Here is a 26965-nt window from a genome sequence, read left to right on the forward strand (position 1 = left end):
TCCTCCTGTTCCAGCCTGTCTACTCCCGCCCTGCCCGCCCCTACCCACAGCCCTGGCCCCTAGTTGAGCATCTCACTCCTTTCACAGCAGCTGAGGCAACCCAGCCAAGAGCCTCAGTGAGATGGGGTTGGGTAAGGTGAAACCTTAACCCCCAGACTCCCAACCTCATCCTGTTTTCAGCACCCATGAGACTGGCTCTAGCACCCCCTGCTGGCAGCCGAAGCTGACTCCTTTAGCCTGAGTCCACTGGAGGTGTCACCCGTGCGTCCCCAACTCCAGTCCCCTCAAGGGCTCCACCCGGCCCAGCCCACATGCCTTTGTTGTGGCTTCCAAGTTTTCTTTTCCACGTCACCTGTGCTGCTTGCTCTCTGGTTTTGTTGACTTTAGTGCTGTCTCTGTTTGCTCTGGCTGAGCCAACAGCCTCAGGATGAAACTCTGAGCCCAGGAAGTGTGAACCTGAGAGGCAGCAGGCTGGGGGTGGGGACGGAGGCAAATGAGAGACAGGGTAAGATCTGAGCTGGTTCCCGGCCTCAGGCTGGAGTTCATGGCAGCTCACTCCAGCAGCAGGGTTGGGCCGATGGGCAGGGATGGGTGGAAGGATTTTTCCAGCCTCACTGAGAGCAGGTCTTGGCCTGTCACATCACTGTTTTGAAGTTTACTTGGAAGCTCAGCCCCAGAGCTCTAATGCCTCACATCTCCAGGAGGTCTGAACCCCTCTGTGGGGCAGTGCAAGTTCCCTGGAGGCTGCGATCTGATTTCAGCCCCTAGTCCTTCAACCGAGCAACACAGGGGACACCACCATCCCCCACAGGAAGCCTCCAGGACCGAGCTTTCCTGACTTTCCGTGCGCCTCCATGAGAATCTGTTACCTAGCAGCCTGGCAAGGTGACCCCACAGGGATTATTGCCCCTCTACAAATTGAGCCCCAGACATGGTAAAGGGACATCTCCAAAGTCACCAAGTGAGAGCTTCCTGGCTCCTAGTCCAGACTCTTTGCCCCTCTTCAAGCATCTCTCAGATCATGGAGTGTGATGGGAAGGCATCACCAGGCCCCAGGTGCCGGGGCAGGGGCCAACACACCAAGTTGTGGAGTGTGCATACAGTGCCACACAAACCAGGGGCATGCGCAACCTGGGGCTGATGTGCTCACCCCACAGCCCCTCAGACCAGACGCAGCCAGGACCCCCACGTCCCTCCTGCCTGCAGAGGGGGTAAGAGAAAGCAATGACTGAGTGCCCACCTGCCACTCACTGCTCCCAGCCTGCCTGTGTGGCCTGTGGGGTGTACATGCCGTCTCAGGGTTAGGACAGTGGAATCACCCTGGCCTGCAGCCGGGACCTTAGGGATAAGGTTAGGGAAGCTGCTGCCGTCACCACAGGCTCAGGGTGCCCAGCTCTGCCAGCTGATCCAGCCAAGTCCTTCTTGGGGAAGATGAGCTGTCATTAGAGAGCCCTTCCCACCTCTCAGACCTCCCCTTCTTATGGCTCGACAGGCTCTGAAGCTGCAATCCTTCTTTTCAGGAAGACACCTGTCACATGTGCGTGTGCTCTGGGAAGTGCTGTGTGTTCATCCACACCGCCTCCGCCCATGCCACATGCCCCCTTCGCACCTGTGGCACACAGTCTAGGGGGCTGTGTGCCTGGGGACTCCCTATGTATGCTCTGTCAGACACGGGTACACATCTTGGACCCAGGTGTGTAACACAGCATTGCACCCATATAGGTGAGCACACAGGTGCTACATTCTGCATCCCTCCTACCCCTTTCAGAGCAAGGACCATTTGAGGGTGAGGGGTGAGTCACCTGCCAACCTGTGGGACCTGCTTAGCTAGCAGGATGGGAAGCCACAAGCTGACAGCTGTGGCTTCAAGGGACCAACACCCTGCGTGGGGCCCGCCCAACCACCAGCCTCCAGCGCCCCCCAACTCCTTACCTCCACCCTTATTAAATCCTACCCACACCCTCAGCCAAGACTCATGCCAGAAAGGCACCTCTATTCCTTTACAATATATATCTGCAGCTGAGCTGTCGCTGCACCTCATGGGCTACTACCAGACCTCTGCTTCTGTACAGATGCCTCAGGGAAAAACCAGGGTGGCAGCAGGACCCATCCCTCTCCTCTCCTCTGTCCAAACCCCGAGACTCCTAACTATGCCCCCCATGGAACCCCTTCTTGTTGATAATTCATACCTTTTGCGCCTCTTAGCTCACACACGCTTGAGCACAGAGCCCCATTCTAGGCCCAGATGGGCTCTGTCCCCTCCTGCCCTCTCTCACCTCTGTATTCCTGCTCAGAAGTCTGTCCCCAAGTCTGGGAACTCCCTGAGGACAGAGGGGCAGTCTGCAAACATAGACAGAAAACCAGGAAACCCGAGTAGCCCAGGTGAGTTGATCGTCCCCCAGATGAAGGAAGCTGGTTAAAAGCCCTCCTGGCTCCTCGTGTGCTTTGCCAGCACACCCACTTAGTCACCAAGTCAAGTCTTGCTGGGTCTAAAGAATGTCCTCAACTCCTACTCTGTGCCAGACGTATCTGTAAATACATGGTCAACTTTGTACATGCGTCACTCGGCTGGGCATGGTGGCTCACACCTGTAATCCCAGCAATTTGGAAGGCTGAGGCAGGCAGATCACTTGAGGTCAGGAATTTGAGACGAGCCTGGCCAACCTGGTAAAACCCCATCTCTACTAAAAATACAAAAATTAGCCGGGCATGGTGGCGGGCACCTGTAATCCTGGCTACTTGGGAGGCTGAGGCAGGAGAACCACTTGAACCCGGGAGGCAGAGGTTGCAGTAAGCCAAGATCGCGCCACTGCACTCCAGCCTGGGCAATAAGAATGAAACTCTGGCCAGGCGCAGTGGCTCACACCTGTAATCCCAGCACTTTGGGAGGCTGGGGCGGGCGGATCGCGAGGTCAGGAGATCGAGACCATCCTGGCTAACATGGTGAAACCCCGTCTCTACTAAAAATACAAAAAATTTTCCGGGCGTGGTGGTGGGCGCCTGTAGTCCCAGCTACTCAGGAGGCTGAGGCAGGAGAATGGCGTGAACCCGGGAGGCGGAGCTTGCAGTGAGCAGAGATTGCACCACTGCACTCCAGCCTGGGTGACAGAGCAAGACTCCGTCTCAAAAAAAAAAAAAAAAAGAAAGAAACTCTCAGAAAAAGAAAAGAAAAAAAGAAAGAAAAAACCAAAAAACCTCACTCTAACTCTTGCCATTGCCATCTTTCTATCTTTCTAATCTGAATGTTTTTACATATAGTGGTTAAGCATATGGGTTCTGTGCTGGGCATGGTGGCTCACGTCTGTAATCCCAGCACTTTGGGGATTACCCCAGATGGATTACCCAGGCCGAGGCTGGGTGCAATGCTTGAGCTCAGGAGTTTGAGAACAGCCCAGGCAACCTCGTCTCCACTAAGAAATAAAATAACAAATAAAGGATATGACCTCTGAAGCCAGACTGCCTGGGCTTAAGTCTCATCTCTGCTGCTCGCTAGTTACTTTATCTCTCTGTACCTCAGTTTCCTCGTCTGTGAAAAGGAGATAATATCCTCCACGTGAAGTTGTTGTGGACACAGAATGAGTTAATAATACATATGAAGTGCTTAGGAGAAGGCGTGCTCTATCATAAGAGCTCTTAAGAGTTTGCTACTATTATTCTCCCTCCCTCCACTAATTCATTCCCTTATAGTCTGTCCCCAGCTATCCAATCTTCACACAGCAGTCAATGTGACCTTCTAACCACAGATGTGATGGGGTCATTCATGCACTTGCAATCTGTCCATGGCTCCCCGTGGCCTTCAGGATGTTGTCTGGTTCCTTAGTCCTGCTCACAAGGCCCTTCACACCAGGCCCAGTGCTCCAACCTTCCATTGCCCCTCTCACATTGCCTTGCACACCCAGACTCCCCTCAGCCGTCTCTGCCTAGAACCCTCTGTACCCTGCTGTGCTGGAAAATGCTTAACAACTGGATGTCTGTAAAAACTGCATGCACACATATGTCCCTCTATTTGTTATAAGTTTTAATAGTACAGACCTGTAAAATAGCACATAATATACCAAATAAATCACACCAAAGTATACAGTGCTCTTTACTGTAAATTCTACAAAGTTAAATGCTCTAGAGAATGCTTTTTTGACTTTTTGCCAACCCTTACATTTGCAGCCAACCTATGGTTGCAATTCATAGGATTTCACAAAGTCAAACTATGAGCAAATGCTGGATTACTATCAAATTCAACAAGTAAGTCATTCATAGGCCAGACATGGTAGCTCAGGCCTGTAATTCCAGGGCTTTGGGAGGCTGAGGCAGGAGGACCCCTTGAGCCCAGGAGTTCAAGACCAACCTGGGCAACATAGTGAGACCCTGTCTCTACAAAACAAAGAACAAAAAAAAATTAGCCAGGTATGGTGGCATGCACCTGTAGTCCCAGCTACTTAGAAGGCTGAGGCAGAAGAATCACTTGAGCCCAGGAGTTCAAGGCTACAGTGAGCCATGATTGTGACACTGCACTCCAGCCTGGGTGACAGAGCAAAATCCTGTCTCTAAAAAAAAAAAAAAAAAAAAGAAAAGAAAAAGAAATACACACACACACACACAAACTATTCTTAGTTCATACGCTGGATTTAGTCTGCAGGCTGCAGTTTGTCAACCCCTGGTCCGTGCAATCAACAGAATAGTCAGTTAAGCCCTGATTTGTAGTGTTTGTCAATTTCAGCAACACAAATACTCCCACAGTGGCCTATTTCCAAATACCACTGTGTTGTCACTGAACAAAGAGGTGGGACGAGATGAACAGAGCACATCATCATACAGACCCTCCACCTTAAAGATGCAATAGATGTAAATACCTTGAAGAGCATATAACAATAGAACAGTAATAGTTAGGAAGTGATGAGTTTTGATTATATATTACCTTTGTTTTTAAAATAATTTAGTTAATTATATGTTTACATAATTTAATTTTTAGTGGTGGCAGTGTTTAACAAGCAGTTTGTAAAATTCCTGAAAATGGAACATTTGGCTCTTGCAAGCCTGTTGGAGTGGCTCCAGCACACCACCGTCTGTGCCTGTGCCATCTCCCACAATGCTCCCTGGCAAACGCCGAGTCACTCTTCAAGACTTAGTGTCATGCTCGCTTCAGCAGCACATGTACTAAAACTGGAATGACACAGAGAAGATTAGCAGGGTCCCTGCATAAGGATGACAGGCAAATTTGTGAAGCGTTAAGCATTCCGTGTGTGTGTGTGTGTGTGTGTATATATATATATATTTTTTTTTTTTTTTTTTCTGAGATGGAGTCTTGCTTTGTCACCCAGGCTGGAGTGCAGTGGCATGATCTCGGCTCACTGCAACCTCCGCCTCCCAGGTTCAGGCAGTTTTCCTGCCTCAGCCTCCCGAGTAGCTGGGATTACAGGTGTGTGCCACCACGCCCAGCTAATTTTTGTATTTGTAGTACAGACAGGGTTTCACCATGTTGGTCAGCCTGGTCTCGAACTCCTGATCTCATGATCCACCCACCTCGGCCTCCCAAAGTGCTGGGATTACAGGCATCAGCCACCACGCCCAGCCTCCATATTTTTTTTTTAAGAAAGGAAAAAAAGAAACTTAGGGTCCACATTACCTGCTGCCTGGCTCCCCTAGACAGGATGTAGTGCCTTCGATGGGTTCTCACAGCCATATAGGCTTCTCTGTCTCATAGCCACTAAAGGCTAGGCTACTCCACTTATTTTCTTGCCTGTTTTCCCTTGGGAGGAAAGATGAGCGTGAGGAACAACAATCTTGCTCACCACAGAATACCCAGGGCTTAGAAAATGCTTGGTAGATAGAAGGTGTGCCATTAAAAGGCGTGGAATGAAGTAGGAAGTGGCTGAGGGGCCTTGCAGAGGGATCCTGGGGCAAAAAGACAGGATTAGGGAAGTGGGATCTGATGACAGGGGCTTCATCCAGGGGCTCAGAATGTCTGGGAGGGCAGGGTCAGAATGTCCCCTGGTTGTTGTGGGGGCCTTTGGGTGGAGACAGCTGATCTACTGGCATCCTAAAGCACCACCCTGCCCCCAAAAGGTCCAGGTTTCCCCTTTCCACTCCACTCAGCCTGCATCTCAGCTATAGTTTCTCTCAGCTCTCCTGGATTTCAGAAGGAACTTACAAGGGAGCCTCCCTGGTCTTCGGTGATCAGGTCAGGAGACACTTTGTCCTCGGGATCCCTTTGGTAGGGATCAAGGAGATTCTCCCCATTTCACAGAGGAACAACTGAGGCACAGAACCAGCCTCACCCAAGCCTCAGATATCCCAGGGCTTCCGCTTCAGCTGCGAATCCTCCGAACCACGGCTGTGGGCCTAGACTACTCTGTTTCCAAGGTCATCCCATCCATCTCCCTCCCCTGCCTTCTTTTTATCTTTTCCACACCTTTTTTTTTTTTTTTTCCTTTTCCTCCTCTGTCTTCTAACAAGACAGCCCCCTCTCCCCGAGTGGTATGGCTTTTCCCTTCCCTCCTCAGAGGCAGTCCAAATAGACACCTCATTCTCCCTAATCTGCCATCACCTGCCCTTCCTTTTTTTTTTTTTCTTTTTTTTGAGACAGAGTCTTGCTCTGTTGCCCAGGCTACAGTGCAGTGGTGTGATCCTGGCTCACTGCAACCTCTGCCTCCTGAGTTCAACCGATTCTCCTGCCTCAGCCTCCTGAGTAGCTGGGATTATAGGCGCACGCCACCATGCCTGGCTAATTTTGTATTTTTAGTAGAAACAGGGTTTCACCATGTTGGCCAGGATGGTCTCAAGCTCTTGACCTCGTGATCCACTGGCCTCGGCCTCCCAAAGTGCTGGGATTACAGGTGTGAGCCACCACACCCGGCCTGCCCTTCCTATAGTCTAACCTGAATTGCTCCTGCTTTCATGACACTGTCTTTCCTTTCCAGACAGGGATCTGGGGTCCCACCATACAAGTGACCTCACCAAGGGACTGTTCTCCACCCTCTAGCCACTCCCCATCCCTACCGCAGAGCCAGGACCTAGCCTAGCCCAGCCCAGTATCTGTCTCTGCAGTTCCTGGAGACAGTCGCCAGGTAAGGGCAGCTGGCCTGCTGGAGCCACCTCACCCACCTCTGATCTTTGCCTAGGATCTGCTCCTGCCTGTCTCCTGGTTCTCCAGGGCACACACCCCACCCTGGGGCCGAGGCTCCATTATCCACCTGTCCAGACTTGCCTTCCATCCTGCGGGCTGACACGCCCAACCCAGCCAGTGCCCTGTGGTAGAATGTCTCACTCAGGTCAGAGAGTACAGCAGGAAGAGGGGGCTTGAGGGGGCACCTTCCACCCATCCCCATGGCTGACACCCCTTCTGCAACTCGGGAAGGTCCCTGAAGGACCTCAGGACCCAGTTCACCAAACTCCTCAAGCTTTATAGGTAGGTGGAGTAAAGCCCTGAGGGCCAGACCAAGGCTTCAGGGTGGATTAGTGGCTGGGACAAGACTAGATCCTAGGCTAGATCCTATGCAAGGGAAGGCCTCCCATCCCTACACAGGGAGACTTCTTCCCACAGACAGCCTCCAGGGAGGAGACTCAGAGGGCTCCCCTGAGAGAGCAGGGGTTGCTAGAGGAGTTACAGGGAGGTGGGTCCCAGTCCAGGAGGGACAATCTTGCCCTGCAGGGTTTTGGGAGGTTGGATACTTCCCAGCTCAGTGCTGAGGGAAGGAAAACAGACCAGCTCATCCAGTAATTAGTGTTCCTTACAGGTGGCATACTTAAATGGGGGCGTGGGGGTGGATGCTGTCCTCCCGAGGGGCCGGCAATAGGGGGTGCATCATTGGCAATGAACTTAAAAACACTTGATCTTAGCCAAAAGGCTAAGAAGCGATGCAATGAACTTAAAAACAATAAAACTGACTAAAAGTCAGTCTGCAGCCGGGCGCAGTGGCTCACGCCTGTAATCCCAGCACTTCGGGAGGCTGAGACGGGAGGACCACGAGACGGTGAAACCCCGTCTCTACTAAAAATACAAAAAAATTAGCCGGGCATGGTGGCGGGCGCCTGTAGTCCCAGCTACTCAGGAGGCTGAGGCAGGAGAATGGCATGAACCCGGGAGGCGGAGCTTGCAGTGAGCCGAGATCGCACCACTGCACTCCAGCCTGGGCGACAGAGCGAGACTCCGTCTCAAAAAAAAAAAAAAAAAAAAAAGAGAAAAAAAGTCAGTCTGCTTCTTGTTGTCCCTATCAGCAGCAATGTTAAACAATGTCCGTGGTAAAATACACAGATGGGGTGAACCAACTGCCCCCTCCCCTTAGTACACCACAGTTCCTATCTATATATTAACCCCCAAATTCCTGCCAATCAAATGATTTCTTAGATCCTAAGACAATTAAGCCTTCTTTGGAGAATGTATGCGTCCTTTTAGGACATTTTTTTCTGAATGTCTACCGAGCATCTTAAGAAGTGTTAATGTGCCAGGCGCAGTGGCTCAGGACTTTGGAAGGCTGAGGTGCGTGGATCACCTGAGGTCTGGCCAACATGGTGAAACCTCATCTGTACTAAAAATAGAAAAATTAGCCGGGCGTGGTGGCGGGCACCTGTAATCCCAGCTACTTGGGAGGCTGAGGCAAGAGAATCACCTGAACCCAGGAGGCGGAGGTTGCAGTGAGCCGAGATTGGACCATTGCACTCCAGCTTGGGCGACAAGAGCAAAACTCTGTCTCAAAAAAAAAAAAAAAAGAAAAGAAAAAAAAAAGAAGAAAAAATGTTAATCAGTTCCTACAAGAGTACTTCATTTATTCATTATTCATGTATTCAGCCGTGGGAGCTCTCCCAAGTGCTAGGTGGTAGATGCGCACTGGAGAACAAGTCCCAGTCCCAGCCCTGGAGGACTTACAAGGCATGTAGGGAAGCTGGTGAGTAAACAAGAAGCTACAATGCAAGTTTAGAAGTGATAAGCACACGGGTCTGTGGGAGTTGAGAGGACAGCACTGAACCAAGCTTGGAGCTTGGGAATATCAGGGAAGCCTTCCTGGAGGAAGGGACATCCTCTTTAACAGCAGAGATGAGAAAGAGTTAGCCAGGCAAAAGGGTGAGGGACAGAAAGAATAAGTCAACTCATGCAAAGGCCCCGAGGGAGCCTGGGAAATGTGTGGCTGGAGCAGGATGGGAGCCCCTGACACTAGAGAGCTAAGCCCGGGCTGGACCATGAATGGTCTTGTACTTGCTCGAGGGAGTGATGGGGGTCACTGAAGCTCTGTAAACGGGAGTGGCAGGGAAAGATTAGTATGTTAGAAAGCTCTAAAGCATTGCTGGAGCTCAGAAGGCACGAATTTGGTGGGAAGAGCAGGAGTGGAGCAGAGAAACTGGTTAGGAGGCAGTTGCAGTAATAACGGCAGGAGTTGGTGGTAACTGGAACAAAGGGAGTCGCATCAGGATTGGAAAAAGGGGCTGGACTGGAGGATGGTGCCAGTGAATGATCGAGTTGGGGTGCAGGTGTGTGGGGTAGCCCCAGGGTTTCTGGTGGGGTGGTGCCCCTCTCTGATGGGAACAAAGGAGGAGGAGCAGGCTTAGTGCATAATCGGGTCTTATTTTCATATTTCTGATAAGATTTTCTCAAGTCTACAGCACTTCCTAAATACATCATCACATGTGTGAGGTTTTTTGTTTTGTTTTGTTTTTTGGTTTTTGGTTTTGGTTTTGTAGATCAAGGCGGCCCCCAAAACATTCTTTCTGTGTAAGGAGAGGTTACTCTGGAGAATTACAGTAAAAGAGATGAGAGGTGCAGCAAAAAAGTCTGCTTAATTACTCCGCTGCACTTTCCCTATCCCTCTTTCATTCAACATCTACAAAGTCTGGTGCTTGGAAATAGAAAAGAATCCTGAGCCAGGCACAGTGGCTCACACCTATAATTCCAGCACTGTGGGAGGCCGAGGCAGATGGATTGCTTGAGGCCAGGAGTTCGAGACCAGGCTGGCCAACATGGTGAAACCCTGTCTCTACTGAAAAATACAAAAATTAGCCAGGTGTGGTGGCGCACACCTGCAATCCCAGCTACTCAGGAGGTTGAGGCACGAGAATTGCATGAACCCGGGAGGCGGAGGTTGCAGCAAGCCAAGATTGGGCCACTGCACTCTCCAGCTTGGGCAATAGAGCGAGAGACTGTCTAAGAATCCTGGCCTCATAAAACTTGCAATCTAGGTGTTGGCTTATGCCTTTAATCCCAGCGCTGTGGGAGACCAAGGTAGGGGGATCGCTTGAAGCCAGGAGTTCAAGACCGACCTGGGCAACACAGCACAACCCCTATGTACAAAAAAAATAAAAAATTGTCTGGACTTGGTAGCATGGGCGTGTAATCCTAGCTACTTTCAAGGCTGAGGCAGGAGGCTGCAATGAGCCATGATCCAGCCACTGCACTCCAGCCTGAGTAACAAAGCAAGACTCTGTATATAAAAAAAAGAAAAAAAAGAATTTACAATCTCATAAATCAAAAGTAATATAGGATTATAAAATACTGACATGGCCCGGTTAGGTGGCTGATGCCTGTCACCCCAGTACTTTGGGAGGCCAAGGCAGGCAGATCACTTGAGGTCAGGAGTTTGAGACCAGCCTGGTCAACATGGTGAAACCCTGTCTTTACTAAAAATACAAAAATTAGCCAGGTGTGGTGGCACACACCTGTGATCCCAGCGACTTGGGAGGCTGAGGGAGGAGAATTGCTTGAGCCCAGGAGGGAGAGCTTGCATTAGCCGAGATTGTGCCACTGCACTCCAGCCTGGGTGACAGAGCAAGATCTGTCTAAAATAATAATAATAATAATGGTACTTTCACATAAAACATTTTTTTTTGAGATGGAGTTTCCCTGTTGTTGCCCAGGCTGGAGTGCAATGGTGCGATCTCTGCTCACTGCAACCTCCACCTCCCAGATTCAAGCAATTCTGCCTCAGCCTCCCAAGTAACTGGGATCACAGCCGCGTGCCACCACTCCCGGCCAATTTTTTGTATTTAGTAGAGATGGGGTTTCACCATGTTGGTCAGGCTGGCCTCAAACTCCTGACCTCAGGTGATCCACCTGCCTCGGCCTCTTAAAGTACTGGGATTACAGGCATGAGCTACCACGCCCAGCCCCTCACTCTGTCGCCAAGGCTGGAGTGCAGTGGTGTGATGCCAGTTCACTTCAGCCTCCACCTCCTGGGTTCAAGCAATTTTTCTGCCTCAGCCCCCTGAGGAGCTGGGATTACAGGCACATGCCACCATGCCTGGCTAATTTTTGTAATTTTAGTAGAGACGAGGTTTCACCATGTTGGCCAGGCTGGTCTCGAACTTCTAACCTTAGGTGACCCACCTGCCTTGGCCTCCTAAAGTGCTGGGATTACAGGTGTGAGCCACTGCACCTGGCCATTTTTGCCTCTTTTTTTTTTTTTTTATAAATGCATAGCTTTTATTCTAAATGTAATAATGCCTACCAAAGACAATGTGAAAACTACAAGTAAAAACAAATTGCTCACAATTCAGAAATAATGTAATGCCTATTAATGCTTTCACTTCTTTTCATCCATTAATCTTTCTAAGTGCTCTACTGACATAATTGAAAATAATTTCGCATAAGCCTGTTTGTATAATGCCCTTTTTAGCTAATGCCATGATGATAGAATAATTATCAACTCCAGAAGTATTATTTTAATAACTAAGAGACAAACCATACTTTATTTAACTACCTTCTGTTACTGTCACTGAGTATTTAGTTTCCAACTTTTAAATTTTTTATTTTTTTATTCATAAATATACATTTGTATTTCAGTGTTTCAGTATTATAAATAACATTGGAATGATCTTTGGGCAAAGGCTTTGTCTATCTCTGCAATTACTTTCCCAAGGATCATACTCAGAGATGAAATAGCTGAGGAAGGAATATGAGAAATATCCAGGTTTGTTTTAATTTTTAATCCTTTATATATTTACCTTTTTTTTTTTTTTTTTTTTTGAGACAGGGTCTTTGTTGCCCAGGCTGGAGTGCAGTGGCACGATCTTGGCTCACTGCAACCTCTGCCTCCCTGATTCAAGCAATTCTCATACCTCAGCCTCCGGAGTAGCTGGGATTATAGGCATCTGCCACCACGCCTGGATAATTTTCGTATTTTTTTGTAGAGACTGGGTTTTGTCTTGTTGGCCAGGCTGGTCTTGAATTCCTGACCTCAAGTGATCTACCTGCCTCGGTCTCCCAAAGTGCTGGGATTACAGGTGTGAACTACCACCCTGCCTATATTTACCTCTTGAATCCATCGATTTTATGGCATGAGGTAAGAATCTAGTTTTTGCTTTCCAGAGGTGAGAAGAAGGGGTCTTCTTCAGGAACCCCGAGCCCCATCCTCTTAGCCCTCAGTTTATGTTTTTTTTTTAATTCTTTTTTTTTTTTTTAGACGGAGTATAGCTGTGTCGCCCAGGCTGGAGTGCAGTGACCCGATCTTGGCTCACTGCAACCTCCGCCTCCCGGGTTCACGCCATTCTCCTGCCTCAGCCTCCTGAGTAGCTGGGACTACAGGCACCCACCACCGCACCCAGCTAATTTTTTGTATTTTTAGTAGAGACAGGGTTTCACTGTGTTAGCCAGGATGGTCTCGATCTCCTGACCTCATGATCCGCCCGCCTCGGCCTCCTGAAGTGCTGGGATTACAGGTGTGAGCCACGGCGCCCGGCCTTCCCTCAGTTTCTTGAAACTCCCTTGGATAACAGAAGACGAAATACAGAGTTGACATGTCATGCCCAGATTCCCTTTGCCCTAATTACAAGAAAGTGTTTTCCCTGTTCCGTGAGTAACTGCCTTTCTCTAAGTGGCCTCACTCTGATGAGTAACTGAAAATGCACTTCTCTGTTTGAACTTTGTCAGAAGTGTCCGTGCCAAAAATCTTTGAAATGCTCAAAAGTACATAAAATAGAAAGGGACCGCAAAAATAAAACAGGAAACAAACAAATTAATCAAGTGCTTAGCATAGTGCTCAGCACATATTAAGGACTTGGTAAATGGTATTTATTAACTCAACAGACATTTATGGATTTCCTACTGGAAGTCAGGCACTATGGGGACCTGGCAGTGACCAAAACATAGTTACTGCCCTCCCACAGCGTCCTGCTTGGTGGGCAAGACAGCCTTAAACACATGATTACACGAATGGTGGTTAGTTATAAGTGTTAAGTGTCAAGGTACTGGGGGGCTATCACATCAGGATAAGCGGACACTGATGAATTATAAGGTGACACTGGGGTCGGGCATGGTGGTTCACGCCTGGAATCCCAGCACTTTTGGAAGCCAAGGAGGGCAGATCACCTGAGGTCAGGAGTTTGAGACTAGCCTGGCCAACATGGTGATACCCCGTCTCCACTAAAAATACAAAATTAGCCGGGCATGGTGGCGCGTGCCTGTAATCCCAGCTACTCGGGAGGCTGAGGCAGGAGAATCACTTGAACCTGAGAGGTGGAGGTTGCAGTGAGCTGAGATCGGGCCATTGCACTGCAGCCTAGGTGACAGAGCAACACTCCGTCTCAAAAAAAAAAACAAAACAAAACACAGTTGGGGTACGGTGGCTCACACCTGTAATCCCAGCACTTTGGGAGGCCAAGGTGGGCAGATCACCTGAGGTCAGGAGTTCGACACCAGCCTGGCCAACATGGTGATACCCCGTCTCCACTAAAAATACAAAATTAGCCGGGCATGGTGGCGAGTGCCTGTAATCCCAGCTACTCAGGAGGCTGAGGCAGGAGAATCACTTGAACCTGAGAGGTGGAGGTTGCAGTGAGCTGAGATCGGGCCATTGCACTCCAGCCTAGGTGACAGAGCGACACTCCGTCTCAAAAAAACAAAACAAAACAAAACACAGTTGGGGTACGGTGGCTCACACCTGTAATCCCAGCACTTTGGGAGGCCAAGGTGGGCAGATCACCTGAGGTCAGGAGTTTGACACCAGCCTGGCCAACATGGTGAAACCCCATCTCTACTAAAAATACAAAAAAATTAGCTGGGCATGGGGGTGCACACACCTGTAATCCCAGCTACTTGGGAGGCTGAGGCAGGAGAATCGCTTGAACCCGGGAGGCAGAGGTTGCAGTGAGCCGAGATCTCGCCATTGCACTGCAGCCTGGGGGACAGAGTGAGGCTCTGTCTCAAAAAAAAAAAAAAAAAAAAAAAAGGGATATATTGGGGAATTCTAAAAAGGAAAATAATTGTCATGTTAATAAATGGAGATTTTAGGGCCAGGCTGGGCAGAGGCAACTGCCAGTTGTCATGAGTGCATGCAGAGAAGATTCAGGGCTTCCTGGAAAAGGCTTCTACCTGGTATTCATTTAATACCCCGGGAATAAGTGCCTAGGCCCAAGGCCTAGCCCACCTAGGGGTCAAAATGAAGCATTGCTGGCCAGGGCAGACGGCAAAGCTAAGTGTGGCAAATCCAGGTCAGGAAGCCCAGAGGAGGCCAGAGGCTGGAAAGGCAGGGGCAAAGTCTCAAATGTGGGCACATGTTGAGCATGTCAAAGGGAAAGACACCAAGGGGACCTAAGCAAGGGGCTTGAGATCAGAGGATGTGGATGATGATCAGGAGGAGGCAGAGGTAGGGCAGTAGTGGTTGACTGACAAAGGGGCAGGGGGAGGGTGGTGACAGTCCAGAGGACTTAGAGATGATGGGGACTGAGATAGGTGGTAAGAGCGGGAGACTATGTTGGGGCTGTGGCAGCAAAGGTGACAAGGTGACAGGGTCGGGTGGGGACAGTCAAGGTGACAGGAGAGATGGGAATGAACTAGCAAGTGACAGGTTGGGTTGGAGGTGGTTGACAAAGGGTTGGTCCAGATAGCCACAGGCTTGGGCATGGGGCAGGGGCAGGGATGGTGGCAATGCTCAAGAAGGTAACATGATGATGGGAACTGGGTCAAGTGACAGCGTGGGTAAGAAAGGGGCAGTGGTTGTGATGCAGGGATGATGGTGAGGGTGACAAATGAGTGACAGGGTCAGAGAGGAGTGATGACCATCAAGGTGACCCAGGGGTGACAGGAAGTGTGGGTGGCAATGATGTCTGTGCCAGTAGCAAGTCAGAGACACCCACCTAGCCCCCCTCCCCTGGGCCTGTTTCAACAGCGGAACTGTTTCCTAGGCCGCAGGTCTCATGACTCAGTACCATGTATCAGCCATGCCTTCGATAAGATCTCTAGGTGGAGCCACAGCCATGGGGGCAGGCTAGGTGCCTGTGTTGGCTGTGCCCAGGCCCTTCGAAGGACCCAGGCATGGAACCTTAATGTCATCTCTGCCTCCTCCCTCCTGGGTCCACATCCACTCCAATCTGGGGTTGTCCACAAACACTTAGCCTCCTTCTCCTTACAGACTACAAAAGTTCTAGCCAGAGCTTTGTCTATTCCACCAGGCTTCTTCCACGGCTGACCCCATTAGAAGTTTCTGGGCCTCTAATTCTTTCTCATAACTATCCCCTGTGGGGAGAGAGAAAGGAAGGTGGACTTCAAGAGGGTTCTGAATAATCCCATCCATTCATCCCACAAATATTTATTAAACTCCTTGCAAGGTACTAGGGGCTGACTTTCACAACCAGACCTGTGTCCCTGTCTCCATGAAGCTCAGTCTGGAAGAACAATGGCAGCGAATGGCAGCCACCATTGGGACAGTGCTACTTACTTGTAACAGAGTGGGGCAAGCTTTTTTTTTTTTTTTGAGACAGGATCTCACTCTGTCACTCAGGCTGGAGTACAGGGGTGTGATCATGGCTCACTGCAGCCTTGACCTCCTGGACTCAAGCGATCCTCCTGCCTCAGCCTCCTGAATAGCTGAGGCTACAGGTGTGTGCCACGACACCCGGCTATTATTTTTTATTTTCTGTAGAGACAGGGTCTCACTATGTTGCCCAGACTAGTGCAAACTGCTTTTTAAACCCTGAAGAGACCAGGTGCGGTGGCTCACGCCTGTAATCCCAGCACTTTGGGGGGCCGAGGAGGGCGGATCACCCTAGGTCGGGAGTTCGAGACCAGCCTGACCAACGTGAAGAAACCCCATCTCTACTAAAAATACAGAATTAGCCGGGCGTGGTAGAGCATGCCTGTAATCCCAGCTACTCGGGAGGCTGAGGCAGGAGAATCACTTGAACCCGGGAGGCAGAGGTTGCAGTGAGCCAAGATCATGCCATTGCACTCCAGCCTGGGCAACAAGAGTAAAACTCCATCTCAAAAAACAAAACAAAACAAACCAAAACAAAACAAAACCCTGAAGAGAGTGGGTCTCATTAAAGGAAATCTTGGGGACTGTGCCAGTGACCCTTCGGCTAAGCTAAACACTGTATAAAAAGTAATTTAGAGTATAGTGAGCAATCAGGAGAGAGAAAGTAAGGAGGGGGGGATGGGAGGGTAGAGAAAACCAGCAGTGTGGCCAGAGGCAGGGGTACTAAGTGGGGTGAAGGGGCCAGGGAGAAATAGCCTCTGGTGGAGGAGCCAAAATGATTTCGAAGAATAGAGATGTTTAATATTCAATTTGAACGTGTTGTACAAAGTAAATTCCCCACCAGACACGGAGGTTCACGCCTGTATTCCGAGCACTTTGGTAGGCCAAGGCGGGCAGATCATTTGAGTTTGGGAGTTTGAGACCAGCATGGGCAATATGGCGAAACCCTGTCTCTACTAAAAATACAAAAATTAGCCGGGCGTAGTGGCACGCGCCTGTAATCCCAGATACTTGGGAGGCTGAGGCAGGAGAATCTCTTGAACTCGGGAGGTGGAGGTTGCAGTGAGCCAAGATCATGCCACTGCATTCCAGCCTGGGCAACAGAGCAAAACTCTGTCTCAAAAAAAAACAAACAAAAACAAAACAAAACAAAACAAAAAACCACCAAAGTAAATTCCCTCTGTCTCCCCAAACTTTCCACACAGTTTGTTACTAACAAAGAAGTTTGTTACTAACAAAGAAGTTTGTTACTTCCAGGGCTGGGCACGGTGGCTCATGCCTGTAATCCCAGCACTTTGGGAGGCCGAGGCAGGCAGATCACGAGGAAAAGAAATCGAGACCATCTTGGCCAACATGGTGAAACCCTGTCTCTACTAAAAAATACAAAAATTAGCTGGGTGTGGTGGTGCGCGCCTGTAGTCCCAGCTACTCAGGAAGCCGAGGCAGAAGAATCGCTTGAACTCGAGAAGCGGAGGTTGCAGTGAGCCGAGATCAAGCCACTGCACTCCAGTCTGGTGACAGAATGAGACTCCGTCACAAAAAAAAAAAAAAGAAGTTTGTTACTTCCTTCTTATTGAGATATACTTCTTCACATGCCATAATATTTACCCTTCTAAATTTTACAATTTAATGGTTTTTTAGTGTATTCACAAAGTTATGCAACCTTTATCACTGTCTAATTCCAGAACATGTCATCACTCTAAAAAGACAACTCAGCCCCATTAGGAGTCAGTCCTCATCTGCCCCAGCCCCTGGCAACCACTAATCTACTTTCTGTCACTATAGATTTGCCTGTTCTGACATTTTATACAACATGTAGCCTTTTGTGACTGGCTTCTTTCACTTAGCATACTGTTTCCAAGGTTCATCTGTGTTGTAGCATGTATAAACAATTTCCTTTTTTTTTTTTTTTTTTTTTTTAGACAGAGTCTCGCTCTGTTGCCCAGGCTGGAGTGCAGTTGCACAATCACAGCTCACTGCAGCCTTGACCTACTGGGATCAAACAATCTTCCCACCCTAACCTCCTGAGTAGCTGGGACTGCAGGCACGCACCACCATGCCCATATAATTTTTTTTAAATTTTTTGTAGAGATGAGGTTTCACCATGTTTCCCAAGCTGGTCTCAAACTCCTGGGCTCAAGTGATTCACCCACCTTGGCCTCCCAAAGTATTGGGATTACAGACATGAGCCATCACACCCAGCCAGAGATGCCTTTTCTTCTTTTTCAAGTGGAATTCAGAGAAAAAGAGCAAGATACACATCTGAGTTACCACGGTATGTTTCAGGGACCCAGGGGTCCAGGCCAAGATGGTGACAAAAATGTCAGGACCTCAGCCTTTCCCCTTTTGACAGGATCCACTCAGGACAGAATTCTTACTATCTCTCGGCAGGCTTCCCACCTCCCCCAATCCTGCCCCCGGCAACTACCTTGACCCACCTTTGTTTGTTTGTTTGTTTGTTCGTTGTTTTTGAGACAGAGTCTCGCTGTATTGCCCAGGCTGGAGTGCAGTAGCGCAATCTTGGCTCACTGCAACCTCTGCCTCCAAGGTTCAAGCGATTCTCCTGCCTCAGCCTCCCAAGTAGCTGGGACTACAGGTGCCCGCCACCACACTCGGCTAATTTTTGTATTTTTCGTAGAACAGGGTTTCGCCTTGTTGACCAGGCTGGTCTTGAACTCTCAGATGATCCACCCGCCTCGGCCTCCCAAAGTGCTGGGATTACAGATGCATGAGCTACAGCACCCAGCCTCTGTTTGTTTTTTTGTTTTTTGTTTGTTTGTTTTTTGTGTATTTCTGCTGTTTAAATCCACCTTTCTTAAGTACCATTTTGGACACATTTTCCCACCCCTCTCATTTGCATCTTCTAATTCTTAAACTTGGCATTCCAGGTCCTCACAGCCAAGTCCCCTCCCATTGCTGCTGCCTTCTGGCTTCATGTGTGGCTTTCAGGATCTCTCTGCTTCAGCTGCGTCTCTGTCCCTTTTCTCACACCCTGCCCTCTGATACAATGTCCCCCTGCCCTCTCTCATCTGAATCTAAGGCTGTTAGGACCCTAGAAAATAATCCAAGAATGCTAGGCCTGGGAAAGGAAATTGAGACTCAAATCTCTCATGCCATGTCCCTGTGGTACTGAGGGGGAAACTGAGGTAAAGAGTGGTAGTGGGAATTACTCTGGGTCTCAGAATAACTTGGAGGTCCTGACACCCAGGCCCCTCCCTGCACTGTGTGCATTGGTCTCTACACAAGGTGGCAACTGGTCCCAAGTTGACTCCTTCCTGACACCCTAGGTTGGTGATGGATGAGCTTATAGAGACCACTAAGCAAGAACGGTAGGAGGCTGTGGTTTCCCAGAACCTCCCTGGCCTGGATCCTGCCTAACTTGGCCCCACACACCCTTCTAGTCTCATCTGGCATTCTCAGCTCCAGCAACACTGAACTCTGTCCAGCTCTTGCAGGTCACCCTCATCTCCTGCCTTCGGGCTTTTAGACAAGCTGTTACCTCTCCCTGGATCAGCCCACAGGCTAATTCCTTCTCATCCTTCAGGTCTCAGTATAAAGGTGGAGGGGCATGGGAAGGTGATGTGGGCCTTAAAAGGGCTCCGCACTTGATTTAATGCTGTCCAAATTGCCTCTGGTTGCTTGTATTTGCAGTATCCTCCACTAATTAGCTTCTAGATTCCATGAAGGCAGGAACAGTCCTCAGTTTCTTTTTGGGAATCCATTTTCTTCAGAGGAGGTTGACATCTCTCTTGGGACCAGAGGTGGGAAACATGAGGGATGGGCCCATGACCAAGCTGATCTAATCAGAGTGTACCTTAGGGTGTTTACTGGAACAGCTAGTGACAAAGATGTTCCATCTTCCCTGCTGAACATTAACAAGGAAGCATGTGGCCCGAGAGCCACTGCCAGCTCTCTTGAAACCACAGAGAATCTAGCCTTAGGATGAGGCTGACAGCATGGAAGGAAGACAGAAGAGACAGAAAGGACATGTATGCTGGATCAAGCCTCAAGTGAAGTTTTCCTCTAAATTTTTCAGTTATGTGAGCCATTTACCACGGTTACCCAAGCCACATCGAGTCAGATTTCCTCTTACTGGCATCCAGATGCTTTTTACCTAATATTGTGGTATATCTTATCACAATATTATATAAGATATTAGTCATCATAGTATTTCTGGTGCTTACCATGGCCAACCTGGCATTGAAAAATAGGTGCTTGGGAGGTCAGGCGTGGAAGCTCACACCTGTAATCCCAGCACTTTGGGAGGCCAAGGTTGGAGGATCACCTGAAGTCAGGAGTTCGAGACCAGCCTGGTCAACATGGTGAAACCCCATCTCTACTAATAATACAAAAATTAGCTGGGCGTGGTGGCACACACCTATAATCCCAGCTACTCAGGAGGCTGAGGCAGGAGAATCACTTGAACCCAGCAGGCGGAGGTTGCAGTGAACCGAGATCACACTATTACACTCCAGCATGGGCAACAAGAGCAAAACTCCATCTCAAAAAAAAAAAAAAAAAAAAAAGTGCGTGGTCAGGCAAGGTGGTTCATGCCTATAATCCCAGCATTTTGGGAGGCCAAGGCAGAAGGCTCACTTCAAGAGTTAGAGACCCGTCTGAGTAACATAGGAGGACACCGTATCTACAAAAAGTAAAAAAAAAATAATAAATTAGCTCAGTGTGGTGGTACACACCTATAGTCCCAGCTACTCTGGGGGCTGAGGTGGGAGGATCACTTGACCCCAGGAGGTTGAGGTTGCAGTGAGCTGGGATCGCACCACTGCACTCCAGCCTGCAGAACAGATGGAACCCTGCCTATAAAAAATAAAAATAAATTTAAAAATCTAAAAAAAGATGCTTAAATATTTTTTGTTTTGTTTTGTTTTGTTTGAGATGGAGTCTCACTCTGTCACTCAGGCTGGAGTACAGCGACATGATCTCAGCGCACTGCAACCTCCTCCTCCCAGGTTTAAGAGATTCTCTTGCCTCAGCCTCCCAAGTAGCTGGGAGTACAGGTGCGTGCCACCACACCCAGCAAATTTTTGCATTTTTAGTAGAGACAGGGTCTCACCATGTTGGCCAGGCTGGTCTTGAACTCCTGGCCTCAGGTGATCCACCCACCTCGGCCTCCCAAAGTGCTGGGATTACAGGCATGAGCCAACACGCCTGGCCAATAAATGTTTGATGAAATAATAAAGAAATACATGAGCCAGGTTCTGTGGCTCATACCTGTAATTCTAGCACTTTGGAAGGCTGAGGTGGGAGGATCGCTTGAAACTAGGAGTTCAAGACCAGCCTGAGGAACATGGCAAGACCCCATTTCTACAAAAAATTTGAAAAATTAGCCAGGCATGGTGGCGCGTAGCTGTGGTGCCAGCTACTCAGAAGGCTGAGGTGAGAGGATCACTAACAGAGATGGAGGCTGCCGTGAGCTGTGTTCATGCCACTGCACTCCAGCCTGGGTGACAGAGCAAGACCTTGTCTCAAGAAAAAAAAAAAAAATCAATAATAAAATAAGGGCCGGGCACGGTAGTGCATGCCTGTAATCCCAGCACTTTGGGAGGCCGAGAAGGGCAGGTCTCTTGAGGTCAGGAGTTCGAGACCAGCCTGGCCAACATGGCGAAACCCTGTCTTTACTAAAAATACAAAACAAAATTAGCTGGGTGTGGTGGCAGGCGCCTGTAGTCCCACCTACTTGGGAGGCTGAGGTGGGAGAGTTGCTTGGACTCAGGAGGGGGAAGTTGCAGTGAGCCAAGATCATGCCATTGCACTCCAGCCTGGGCAACAGAGCAAGACTCCATCTCAAAATAAATTAGTAATAATTATAAAATAAACAAGCTCTCTAGTAGAAAGGCCAGGAGATACTCTTTTCCACATGAGACTCTTCCAGGAGCCCTTCTGCAGATGTCTGCTGGCCTCTTCAACCCTGTGCTCCTCAAGGCATCCCCTACAGGTCCTCCTCTTTCCTAGCGGGAGTCCACATCCCTGGGACAGCACAGAGCATTGTCACTTTCTGTTCAGCCCCTGGCAGCTGGACCTGCCAAGGCTTCTCTCTACAGTCAGATGTCTCTGGGCTTAGAAGATGTACTCTGAGACTGGGGACCCAGGCCTGGACAGGCCACTGCCTTAGCCAGTAGCTTTGTGCAAGTCACCTGTATTTGAGACTCAGCTACCTGCTCCGCAGAACTGCAGTAACGGTGTGGATCCACTGACTTCAGAGGGTAAGATGGCCCTGACTCTCGTGCCTGAGTTTCTAAACTGTGAGACAGTGGCTGCTCTACCAGTTGGAAATCAGAAGTTTTAGTCTATCCTGCTGTTCGCTTATTCAGCAAGTGTTTGTCAACAGCTATGGTGTGTGCCTACCCAGGCACTCAGACTCAGCCACAGTCTACAGACCTCCCGCTTCCCGATCACTTGCTCTGAAAATCTGGGTTGTGATCTCAAAACCTAAAGACTTCCCAAGCCCACGTCCTGACCTCCGTGTCTTGTTTGGAGTATCGCAACCCCCAATCCCGTACCGCCAGTCCTGTGCCCACCTCCACACACACTGCTGCTCTGTCCGACTCAGTACATAGATGTGTGGCTTCTGGCCCCCCAAGGTAGGAGTGTGGGTGAGTGTGTATTCGAGTGTGAGTGCCCCTGAGAGTGTAAGGCTGTGTGAATATAAGGATGTGGAGTGTGGGTGTGTATCTGAGTGTGTTTGAGCGTGTGTGTGTGTAATGAGTGAGAGTCGCTGTTAGGGCTTGTTTGACTGTAGTTGGGTCAAGTATGGAGTGAGTGTGCCATGTGTGGGGGTGTGGATGAGCCAGTGTGGGTGTGCATGATTTTGTGTGAGGGTGTGCAAAGCCCCAGTCCCTCATCAGTCAAAGCAGACACACCCTCACGTGCATGTGGGCACATATGCATTCCAAGGGTCGAAGGTGGGTAAGCTGTAAGCCTGTCTTCCGATAAGGGAAGACTTTGTCCACAGGCCAGGGATCACTCTCCCCTCCCCACCCCAACATGGAAGTGGGGATCCCCCAGCTAAAGGTTGCCTCTGTCGGGAACGAGCACCCTGAGACTGGGGCCCACAGCCCACCTCCCACCTCAAGCCAGGCCACCTCCTCCTCTCTCTCAGCTGCTTTCCAGCCCAGCCCTGGCAGTGACCCTGGACCGAGAGGCGAAGGACGGGGTGGTGGCCAGACATTCCAGGTGCCTCCCTGGCTGTGGGGGGCATCTCCATGGAGAGGAGCAGCTGACCATATCAAGATGATTATCGGGGCTCCCAGGGTCCCTTCCCCCAGCCTCTCCCAAACAGACCTCTTTAGCACTAAGCCGTGCCAGGAAGTGTGACAAGAACCCATTGCTCCTCACAGGAGCTTCTGAAAAAGGCAGAGACCACAGAGCCATGGGAGTGTCCCTGAAACAGCTTCCCCGACGCAAGAGACCAAAGAAGTTGGCCAAGGCAATTGGATCTGGTTTAAGGCTTTATTCCCAGAGATCTCTAGAAGCAGGGGACGATGCCACCCATTCCTTCTTCACCCATTATATTTCACTCTGACCAGGAGGTATGACCAAGGCAATAGAGGGTGGGGGCCCCTAGAGGAGTCAGGGTGGCTGGTTTGTAGCCCACTCATCACCCCACCCCACTGTCAATCTCAGCTGTCCCTAAGACATGCCGGTTAGTGTCCCCTAGTGTGCTTTGGCCATACACGGGGCTGGGAAGGGGCACCGATCCTTTTCTGGCTCCCAAAGCTGCTGGGACTCTCAGTGTGTTGGTGAGAGCTGGAAGAGGTTCCCAGAGTCACTGCAATTGTCCTGGTTTCTGCCCTGTTCTTGAGGAGCTAAAGTGGGATGTCAGTGAGACCTCAGAAAGAACTTCCTGATAGGAGGCTGTGAAACAAGATTAGTAAACACAGATTGGGATTTTTGCTTGTGCCCTCAACCTTCTGGGATTGCCTCCTGGCCATGATGCCACATACACCACCCTGTGAACCCCTGTTTCATCACCATCACCACTCTCAACCCCTACCATATCCCCTGAGCCCCATGACGGGATGGGATGCCCAGCCCTCCTTTTCTCAGGAGCCTGAATTTTCTGGAGAAGACCCAGGGTGGGAAAGAGACTCTGGCTTCCATCTCCCCTAAGCCCAGGCTGCCTGGGGAAAGCTGACTCCACTGAAGCTGGAGGGACTGGGGCTTAACTCCCAGGCTGACTAAGGCCCCACAGAAGCTCCAAGCTCCCGGAACTAGAGCAGATGGCCTTGGGGAATCAGGCGTCACTTCCAAGCCTGTCTTCATGCTTTCCTTCCCCACGGTACGCAGGGAGCTCAGGAGGAGTCATCGTCACCATCATTATAGCCTGCACTTCAAAAGCCCTTCCTGCCACATCTGGCATTGTTCTGATGCGTGTGTTAATCCACTTACCCCGCCTTGCACAACCTAATGAGGTAGATACTATTACTATCCCCATTTCAGAGAGGAAGAAACTGATATTCAGAGAGGTGACACCAGTCAGGGATGCCGCAGGCACAGATAGTGTCCTCTGAGGCTTCACTGAAGAGAGCCTGAGGAGGGACTATTTACAGAGGTGGCGGTAGAGTCAAGGGGACCAACCAGGGACAGCTTGGGGACTAACCAACAGCAGCCGTTCCCCCTCAGCCAGAAGAGGCAAGGGGAGAGCAGTGTTCTAGAATGCAGGAAAAACCAGAGCCCTGGAAAAGGCGTGAATAGCCTGACCTTTATCCCCCCACCCTCCCTGCCCTCTGGTTTCCTAGCTGTGTCTCCCATTTGCCAAACCCAGCTCGAAGCCTGAGGGCAAGAAGGCCCCAGGAATGCCGCCCGCCCTTAGAGATTAGCCTCCTGAGACACAGAGCAGGCTAGGGATTGGATCTGGGGCAGATGGAGACTCCCACCCACCCAAGATCCAGTGGCTGGGAAAGGCTCGTTTGGAACCCAGGTAATCTGCATTCAGAGCCCTACTCCCTGAGATGTTGCAAAATGCTCTCTGGGGAAAGGGTTGAGAAGACTGGGGTCTAGTGCAGGCTCTGCCGCACTGCTCTGTGACTCTAGATGAGACTCTAGTTTTGCCTTTACACAAAGAGGAGGTGTCCTCTCCTGGCACCCTCCACAGCCTAGGTGCCCAGACCAGACACATCCTCTGTGTTTCCACTGCCACCCCCTCCCTTACCTCAGACAAACCTGGCACCAAAAGCCAAAGCCCGGGGCATGGAGATGCTGAGTCCCTGAGGAGCCCATCCCCAGCTGGGGGCAGACGCACTCATTCCCCTGCCCCCGTCAGACTCCGAGGTTCTACCCAGGAAGCCTCCTTCCAGTCTCCCTGGTGGCCCCAGGGTCTCCATCTCCATATTCCCTTTCTTTGTACTACCACATTCCCAGGGCCCGTAGCTCAGGGGTCCTACCCCCAAGACAGGCTCCCTCCTCCCAGCCAGAAGGTTTGAGGCCCCGCTTAGGCCAGCAACCTCACAAACCATTCCTCGGGGATCCAGGCTGTCTCTGGCCCCTGGGGTCCCTGTACTGGGTGGAGTAGTCCCTCTTCTCCCCTTCCCACCCCACCCAACTCTACCCCACCCCTCGTTTCCCCAAGCCTAGAGGTGCCCCACCTAGGTTTTCAGAAAAACAAAATCAAGAGGAAAGAGGAAGGAGGGAGCTCATTACCAGGAATTAAGGAGGAGGCCTGCCCTAGGGGAACACAAGTGAGACTGGGCTGGCAGGCAGAGATATGCACTGAGTACATGGAGGTGTACTCAAAGTACACTGAGAGAGGGGCTCAGAGGAACATGCAGAGATGTGGTCCGAGGGTCACAGTCCAGGATGTTCACTCAGAGGTACACAAAGAAAGACCCAGACACAAGGCTGGGCACTGTGGTTCATGCCTGTAATCCCAGCACTTTGGGTGGCCAAGGCAGGTGGATCACCTGAGGTCAGGAGTTCGAGACCAGCCGGGGCAACACGGTGAAACCCTGTCTCTACTAAAAATACAAAAATTAGCTGGGCCTGGTGGCATGTGCCTGTAATCCCAGCTACTCGGGAGGCTGAGGCAGGAGAATTGCTTCAACCCAGGAGGCAGAGGTTGCAGTGAGCTGACATCACACCATTGCACTCCAGCCTGGATGACAAGAGCGAAACTCCATCTCAAAAAAAAAAAAAAAATAATAATAATAATAAAAGAAAGACCCAGACACGAAGAGTCAGGCAGTAAGAGATACTTGGAAAGAGACAGAGACATGGTCTGCCAGAGGTTTGGACCCTCAGAGACATAACCAGATACATTGAAAGAAAGGCACAACCAGAAACACTGAGAAGTGCCTTTGCTTGTGTGCACACACACTGAGGCAGGCACACTAAGAAACAGGAACCAAGCTCAAGTTTCACAGAGACTGATTTTAACCCAAGCGGATCTGAATTTTAAGGAAACATGAGCTCCTCCAAAGTGGGCTGTGGAGATGGCTCAGCACAGGAAGAAGGGACAGAGGTGAGATGGGGGATGCAATTCTCCCTCCATGTCCTTACCAGAAAATGGATTACATGGAATGGGAGAAGATAACTTCCTTTTTTTTTTGGTTTTTTTTTAGACAGAGTCTCACTCTGTCACCCAGGCTGGAGTGCAATGGCATGGTCTCAGGTCACTGCAACTTCTGCCTCCTGGGTTCAAGCGGTTCTCCCACCTCAGCCTCCCAAGTAGCTGGGACTACAAGCGTGTGTCACCACACCCAGCTAATTTTTGTATTTTTAGTGGAGATGGGGTTTCACTATGTTGGCCGCGCTGGTCTCGAACTCCTGACCTCGTGATCCGCCCGCCTCGGCCTCCCAAAGTGCTGGGATTACAAGCGTTAGCCACTGCGCCCAGCTTTTTTTTTTTTTTTTGAGACGGAGTCTTGCTCTGTTGCCCAGGCTAGAGTGCAGTGGTGCGATCTCGGCTCACTGCAAGCTCCGCCTCCTGGGTTTATGCCATTCTCCTGCCTCAGCCTCCTGAGTAGCTGGAACCACAGGCACCCGCCGCCATGCCCAGCTAATTTTTTGTATTTTTTAGTAGAGACAGGGTTTCACCGTGTTAGCCAGGATGGTCTCGATCTCCTGACCTCGTGATCCGCCCGCCTCGGCCTCCCAAAGTGCTGGGATTACAGTTGTGAGCCACCGCGCCCGGCCGGGAGAAGATAACTTCCTAAAGGAGATGAAGAGTTGTTTTGCTAGAACTTTCTGACAGCCAGAACTGCTGGTGGAAGGTACACCTGGAGGTGGGGTGAGGAGGTGGGGAGCTTCCCTTCTACCCCTGGAGGGGTCACACAGCTGCT

At 50.2% G+C, this 26965-nt stretch overlaps 1 non-coding gene across 1 annotated transcript; it reads left to right on the top strand.

The window, feature by feature from the left end:
- The first annotated feature begins 5127 nt into the window (after positions 1-5127).
- On the top strand, positions 5128-5234 carry LOC115935960 (U6 spliceosomal RNA). Its single transcript, XR_004071543.1, has one exon. It is a non-coding gene; the product is annotated as a U6 spliceosomal RNA (small nuclear RNA).
- Positions 5235-26965: the final 21731 nt, after the last annotated feature.

The sequence above is a fragment of the Gorilla gorilla genome, chromosome 13 (assembly GCF_029281585.2).
Source record: "Gorilla gorilla gorilla isolate KB3781 chromosome 13, NHGRI_mGorGor1-v2.1_pri, whole genome shotgun sequence".
Taxonomy (NCBI): Eukaryota; Metazoa; Chordata; class Mammalia; order Primates; family Hominidae; genus Gorilla; species Gorilla gorilla.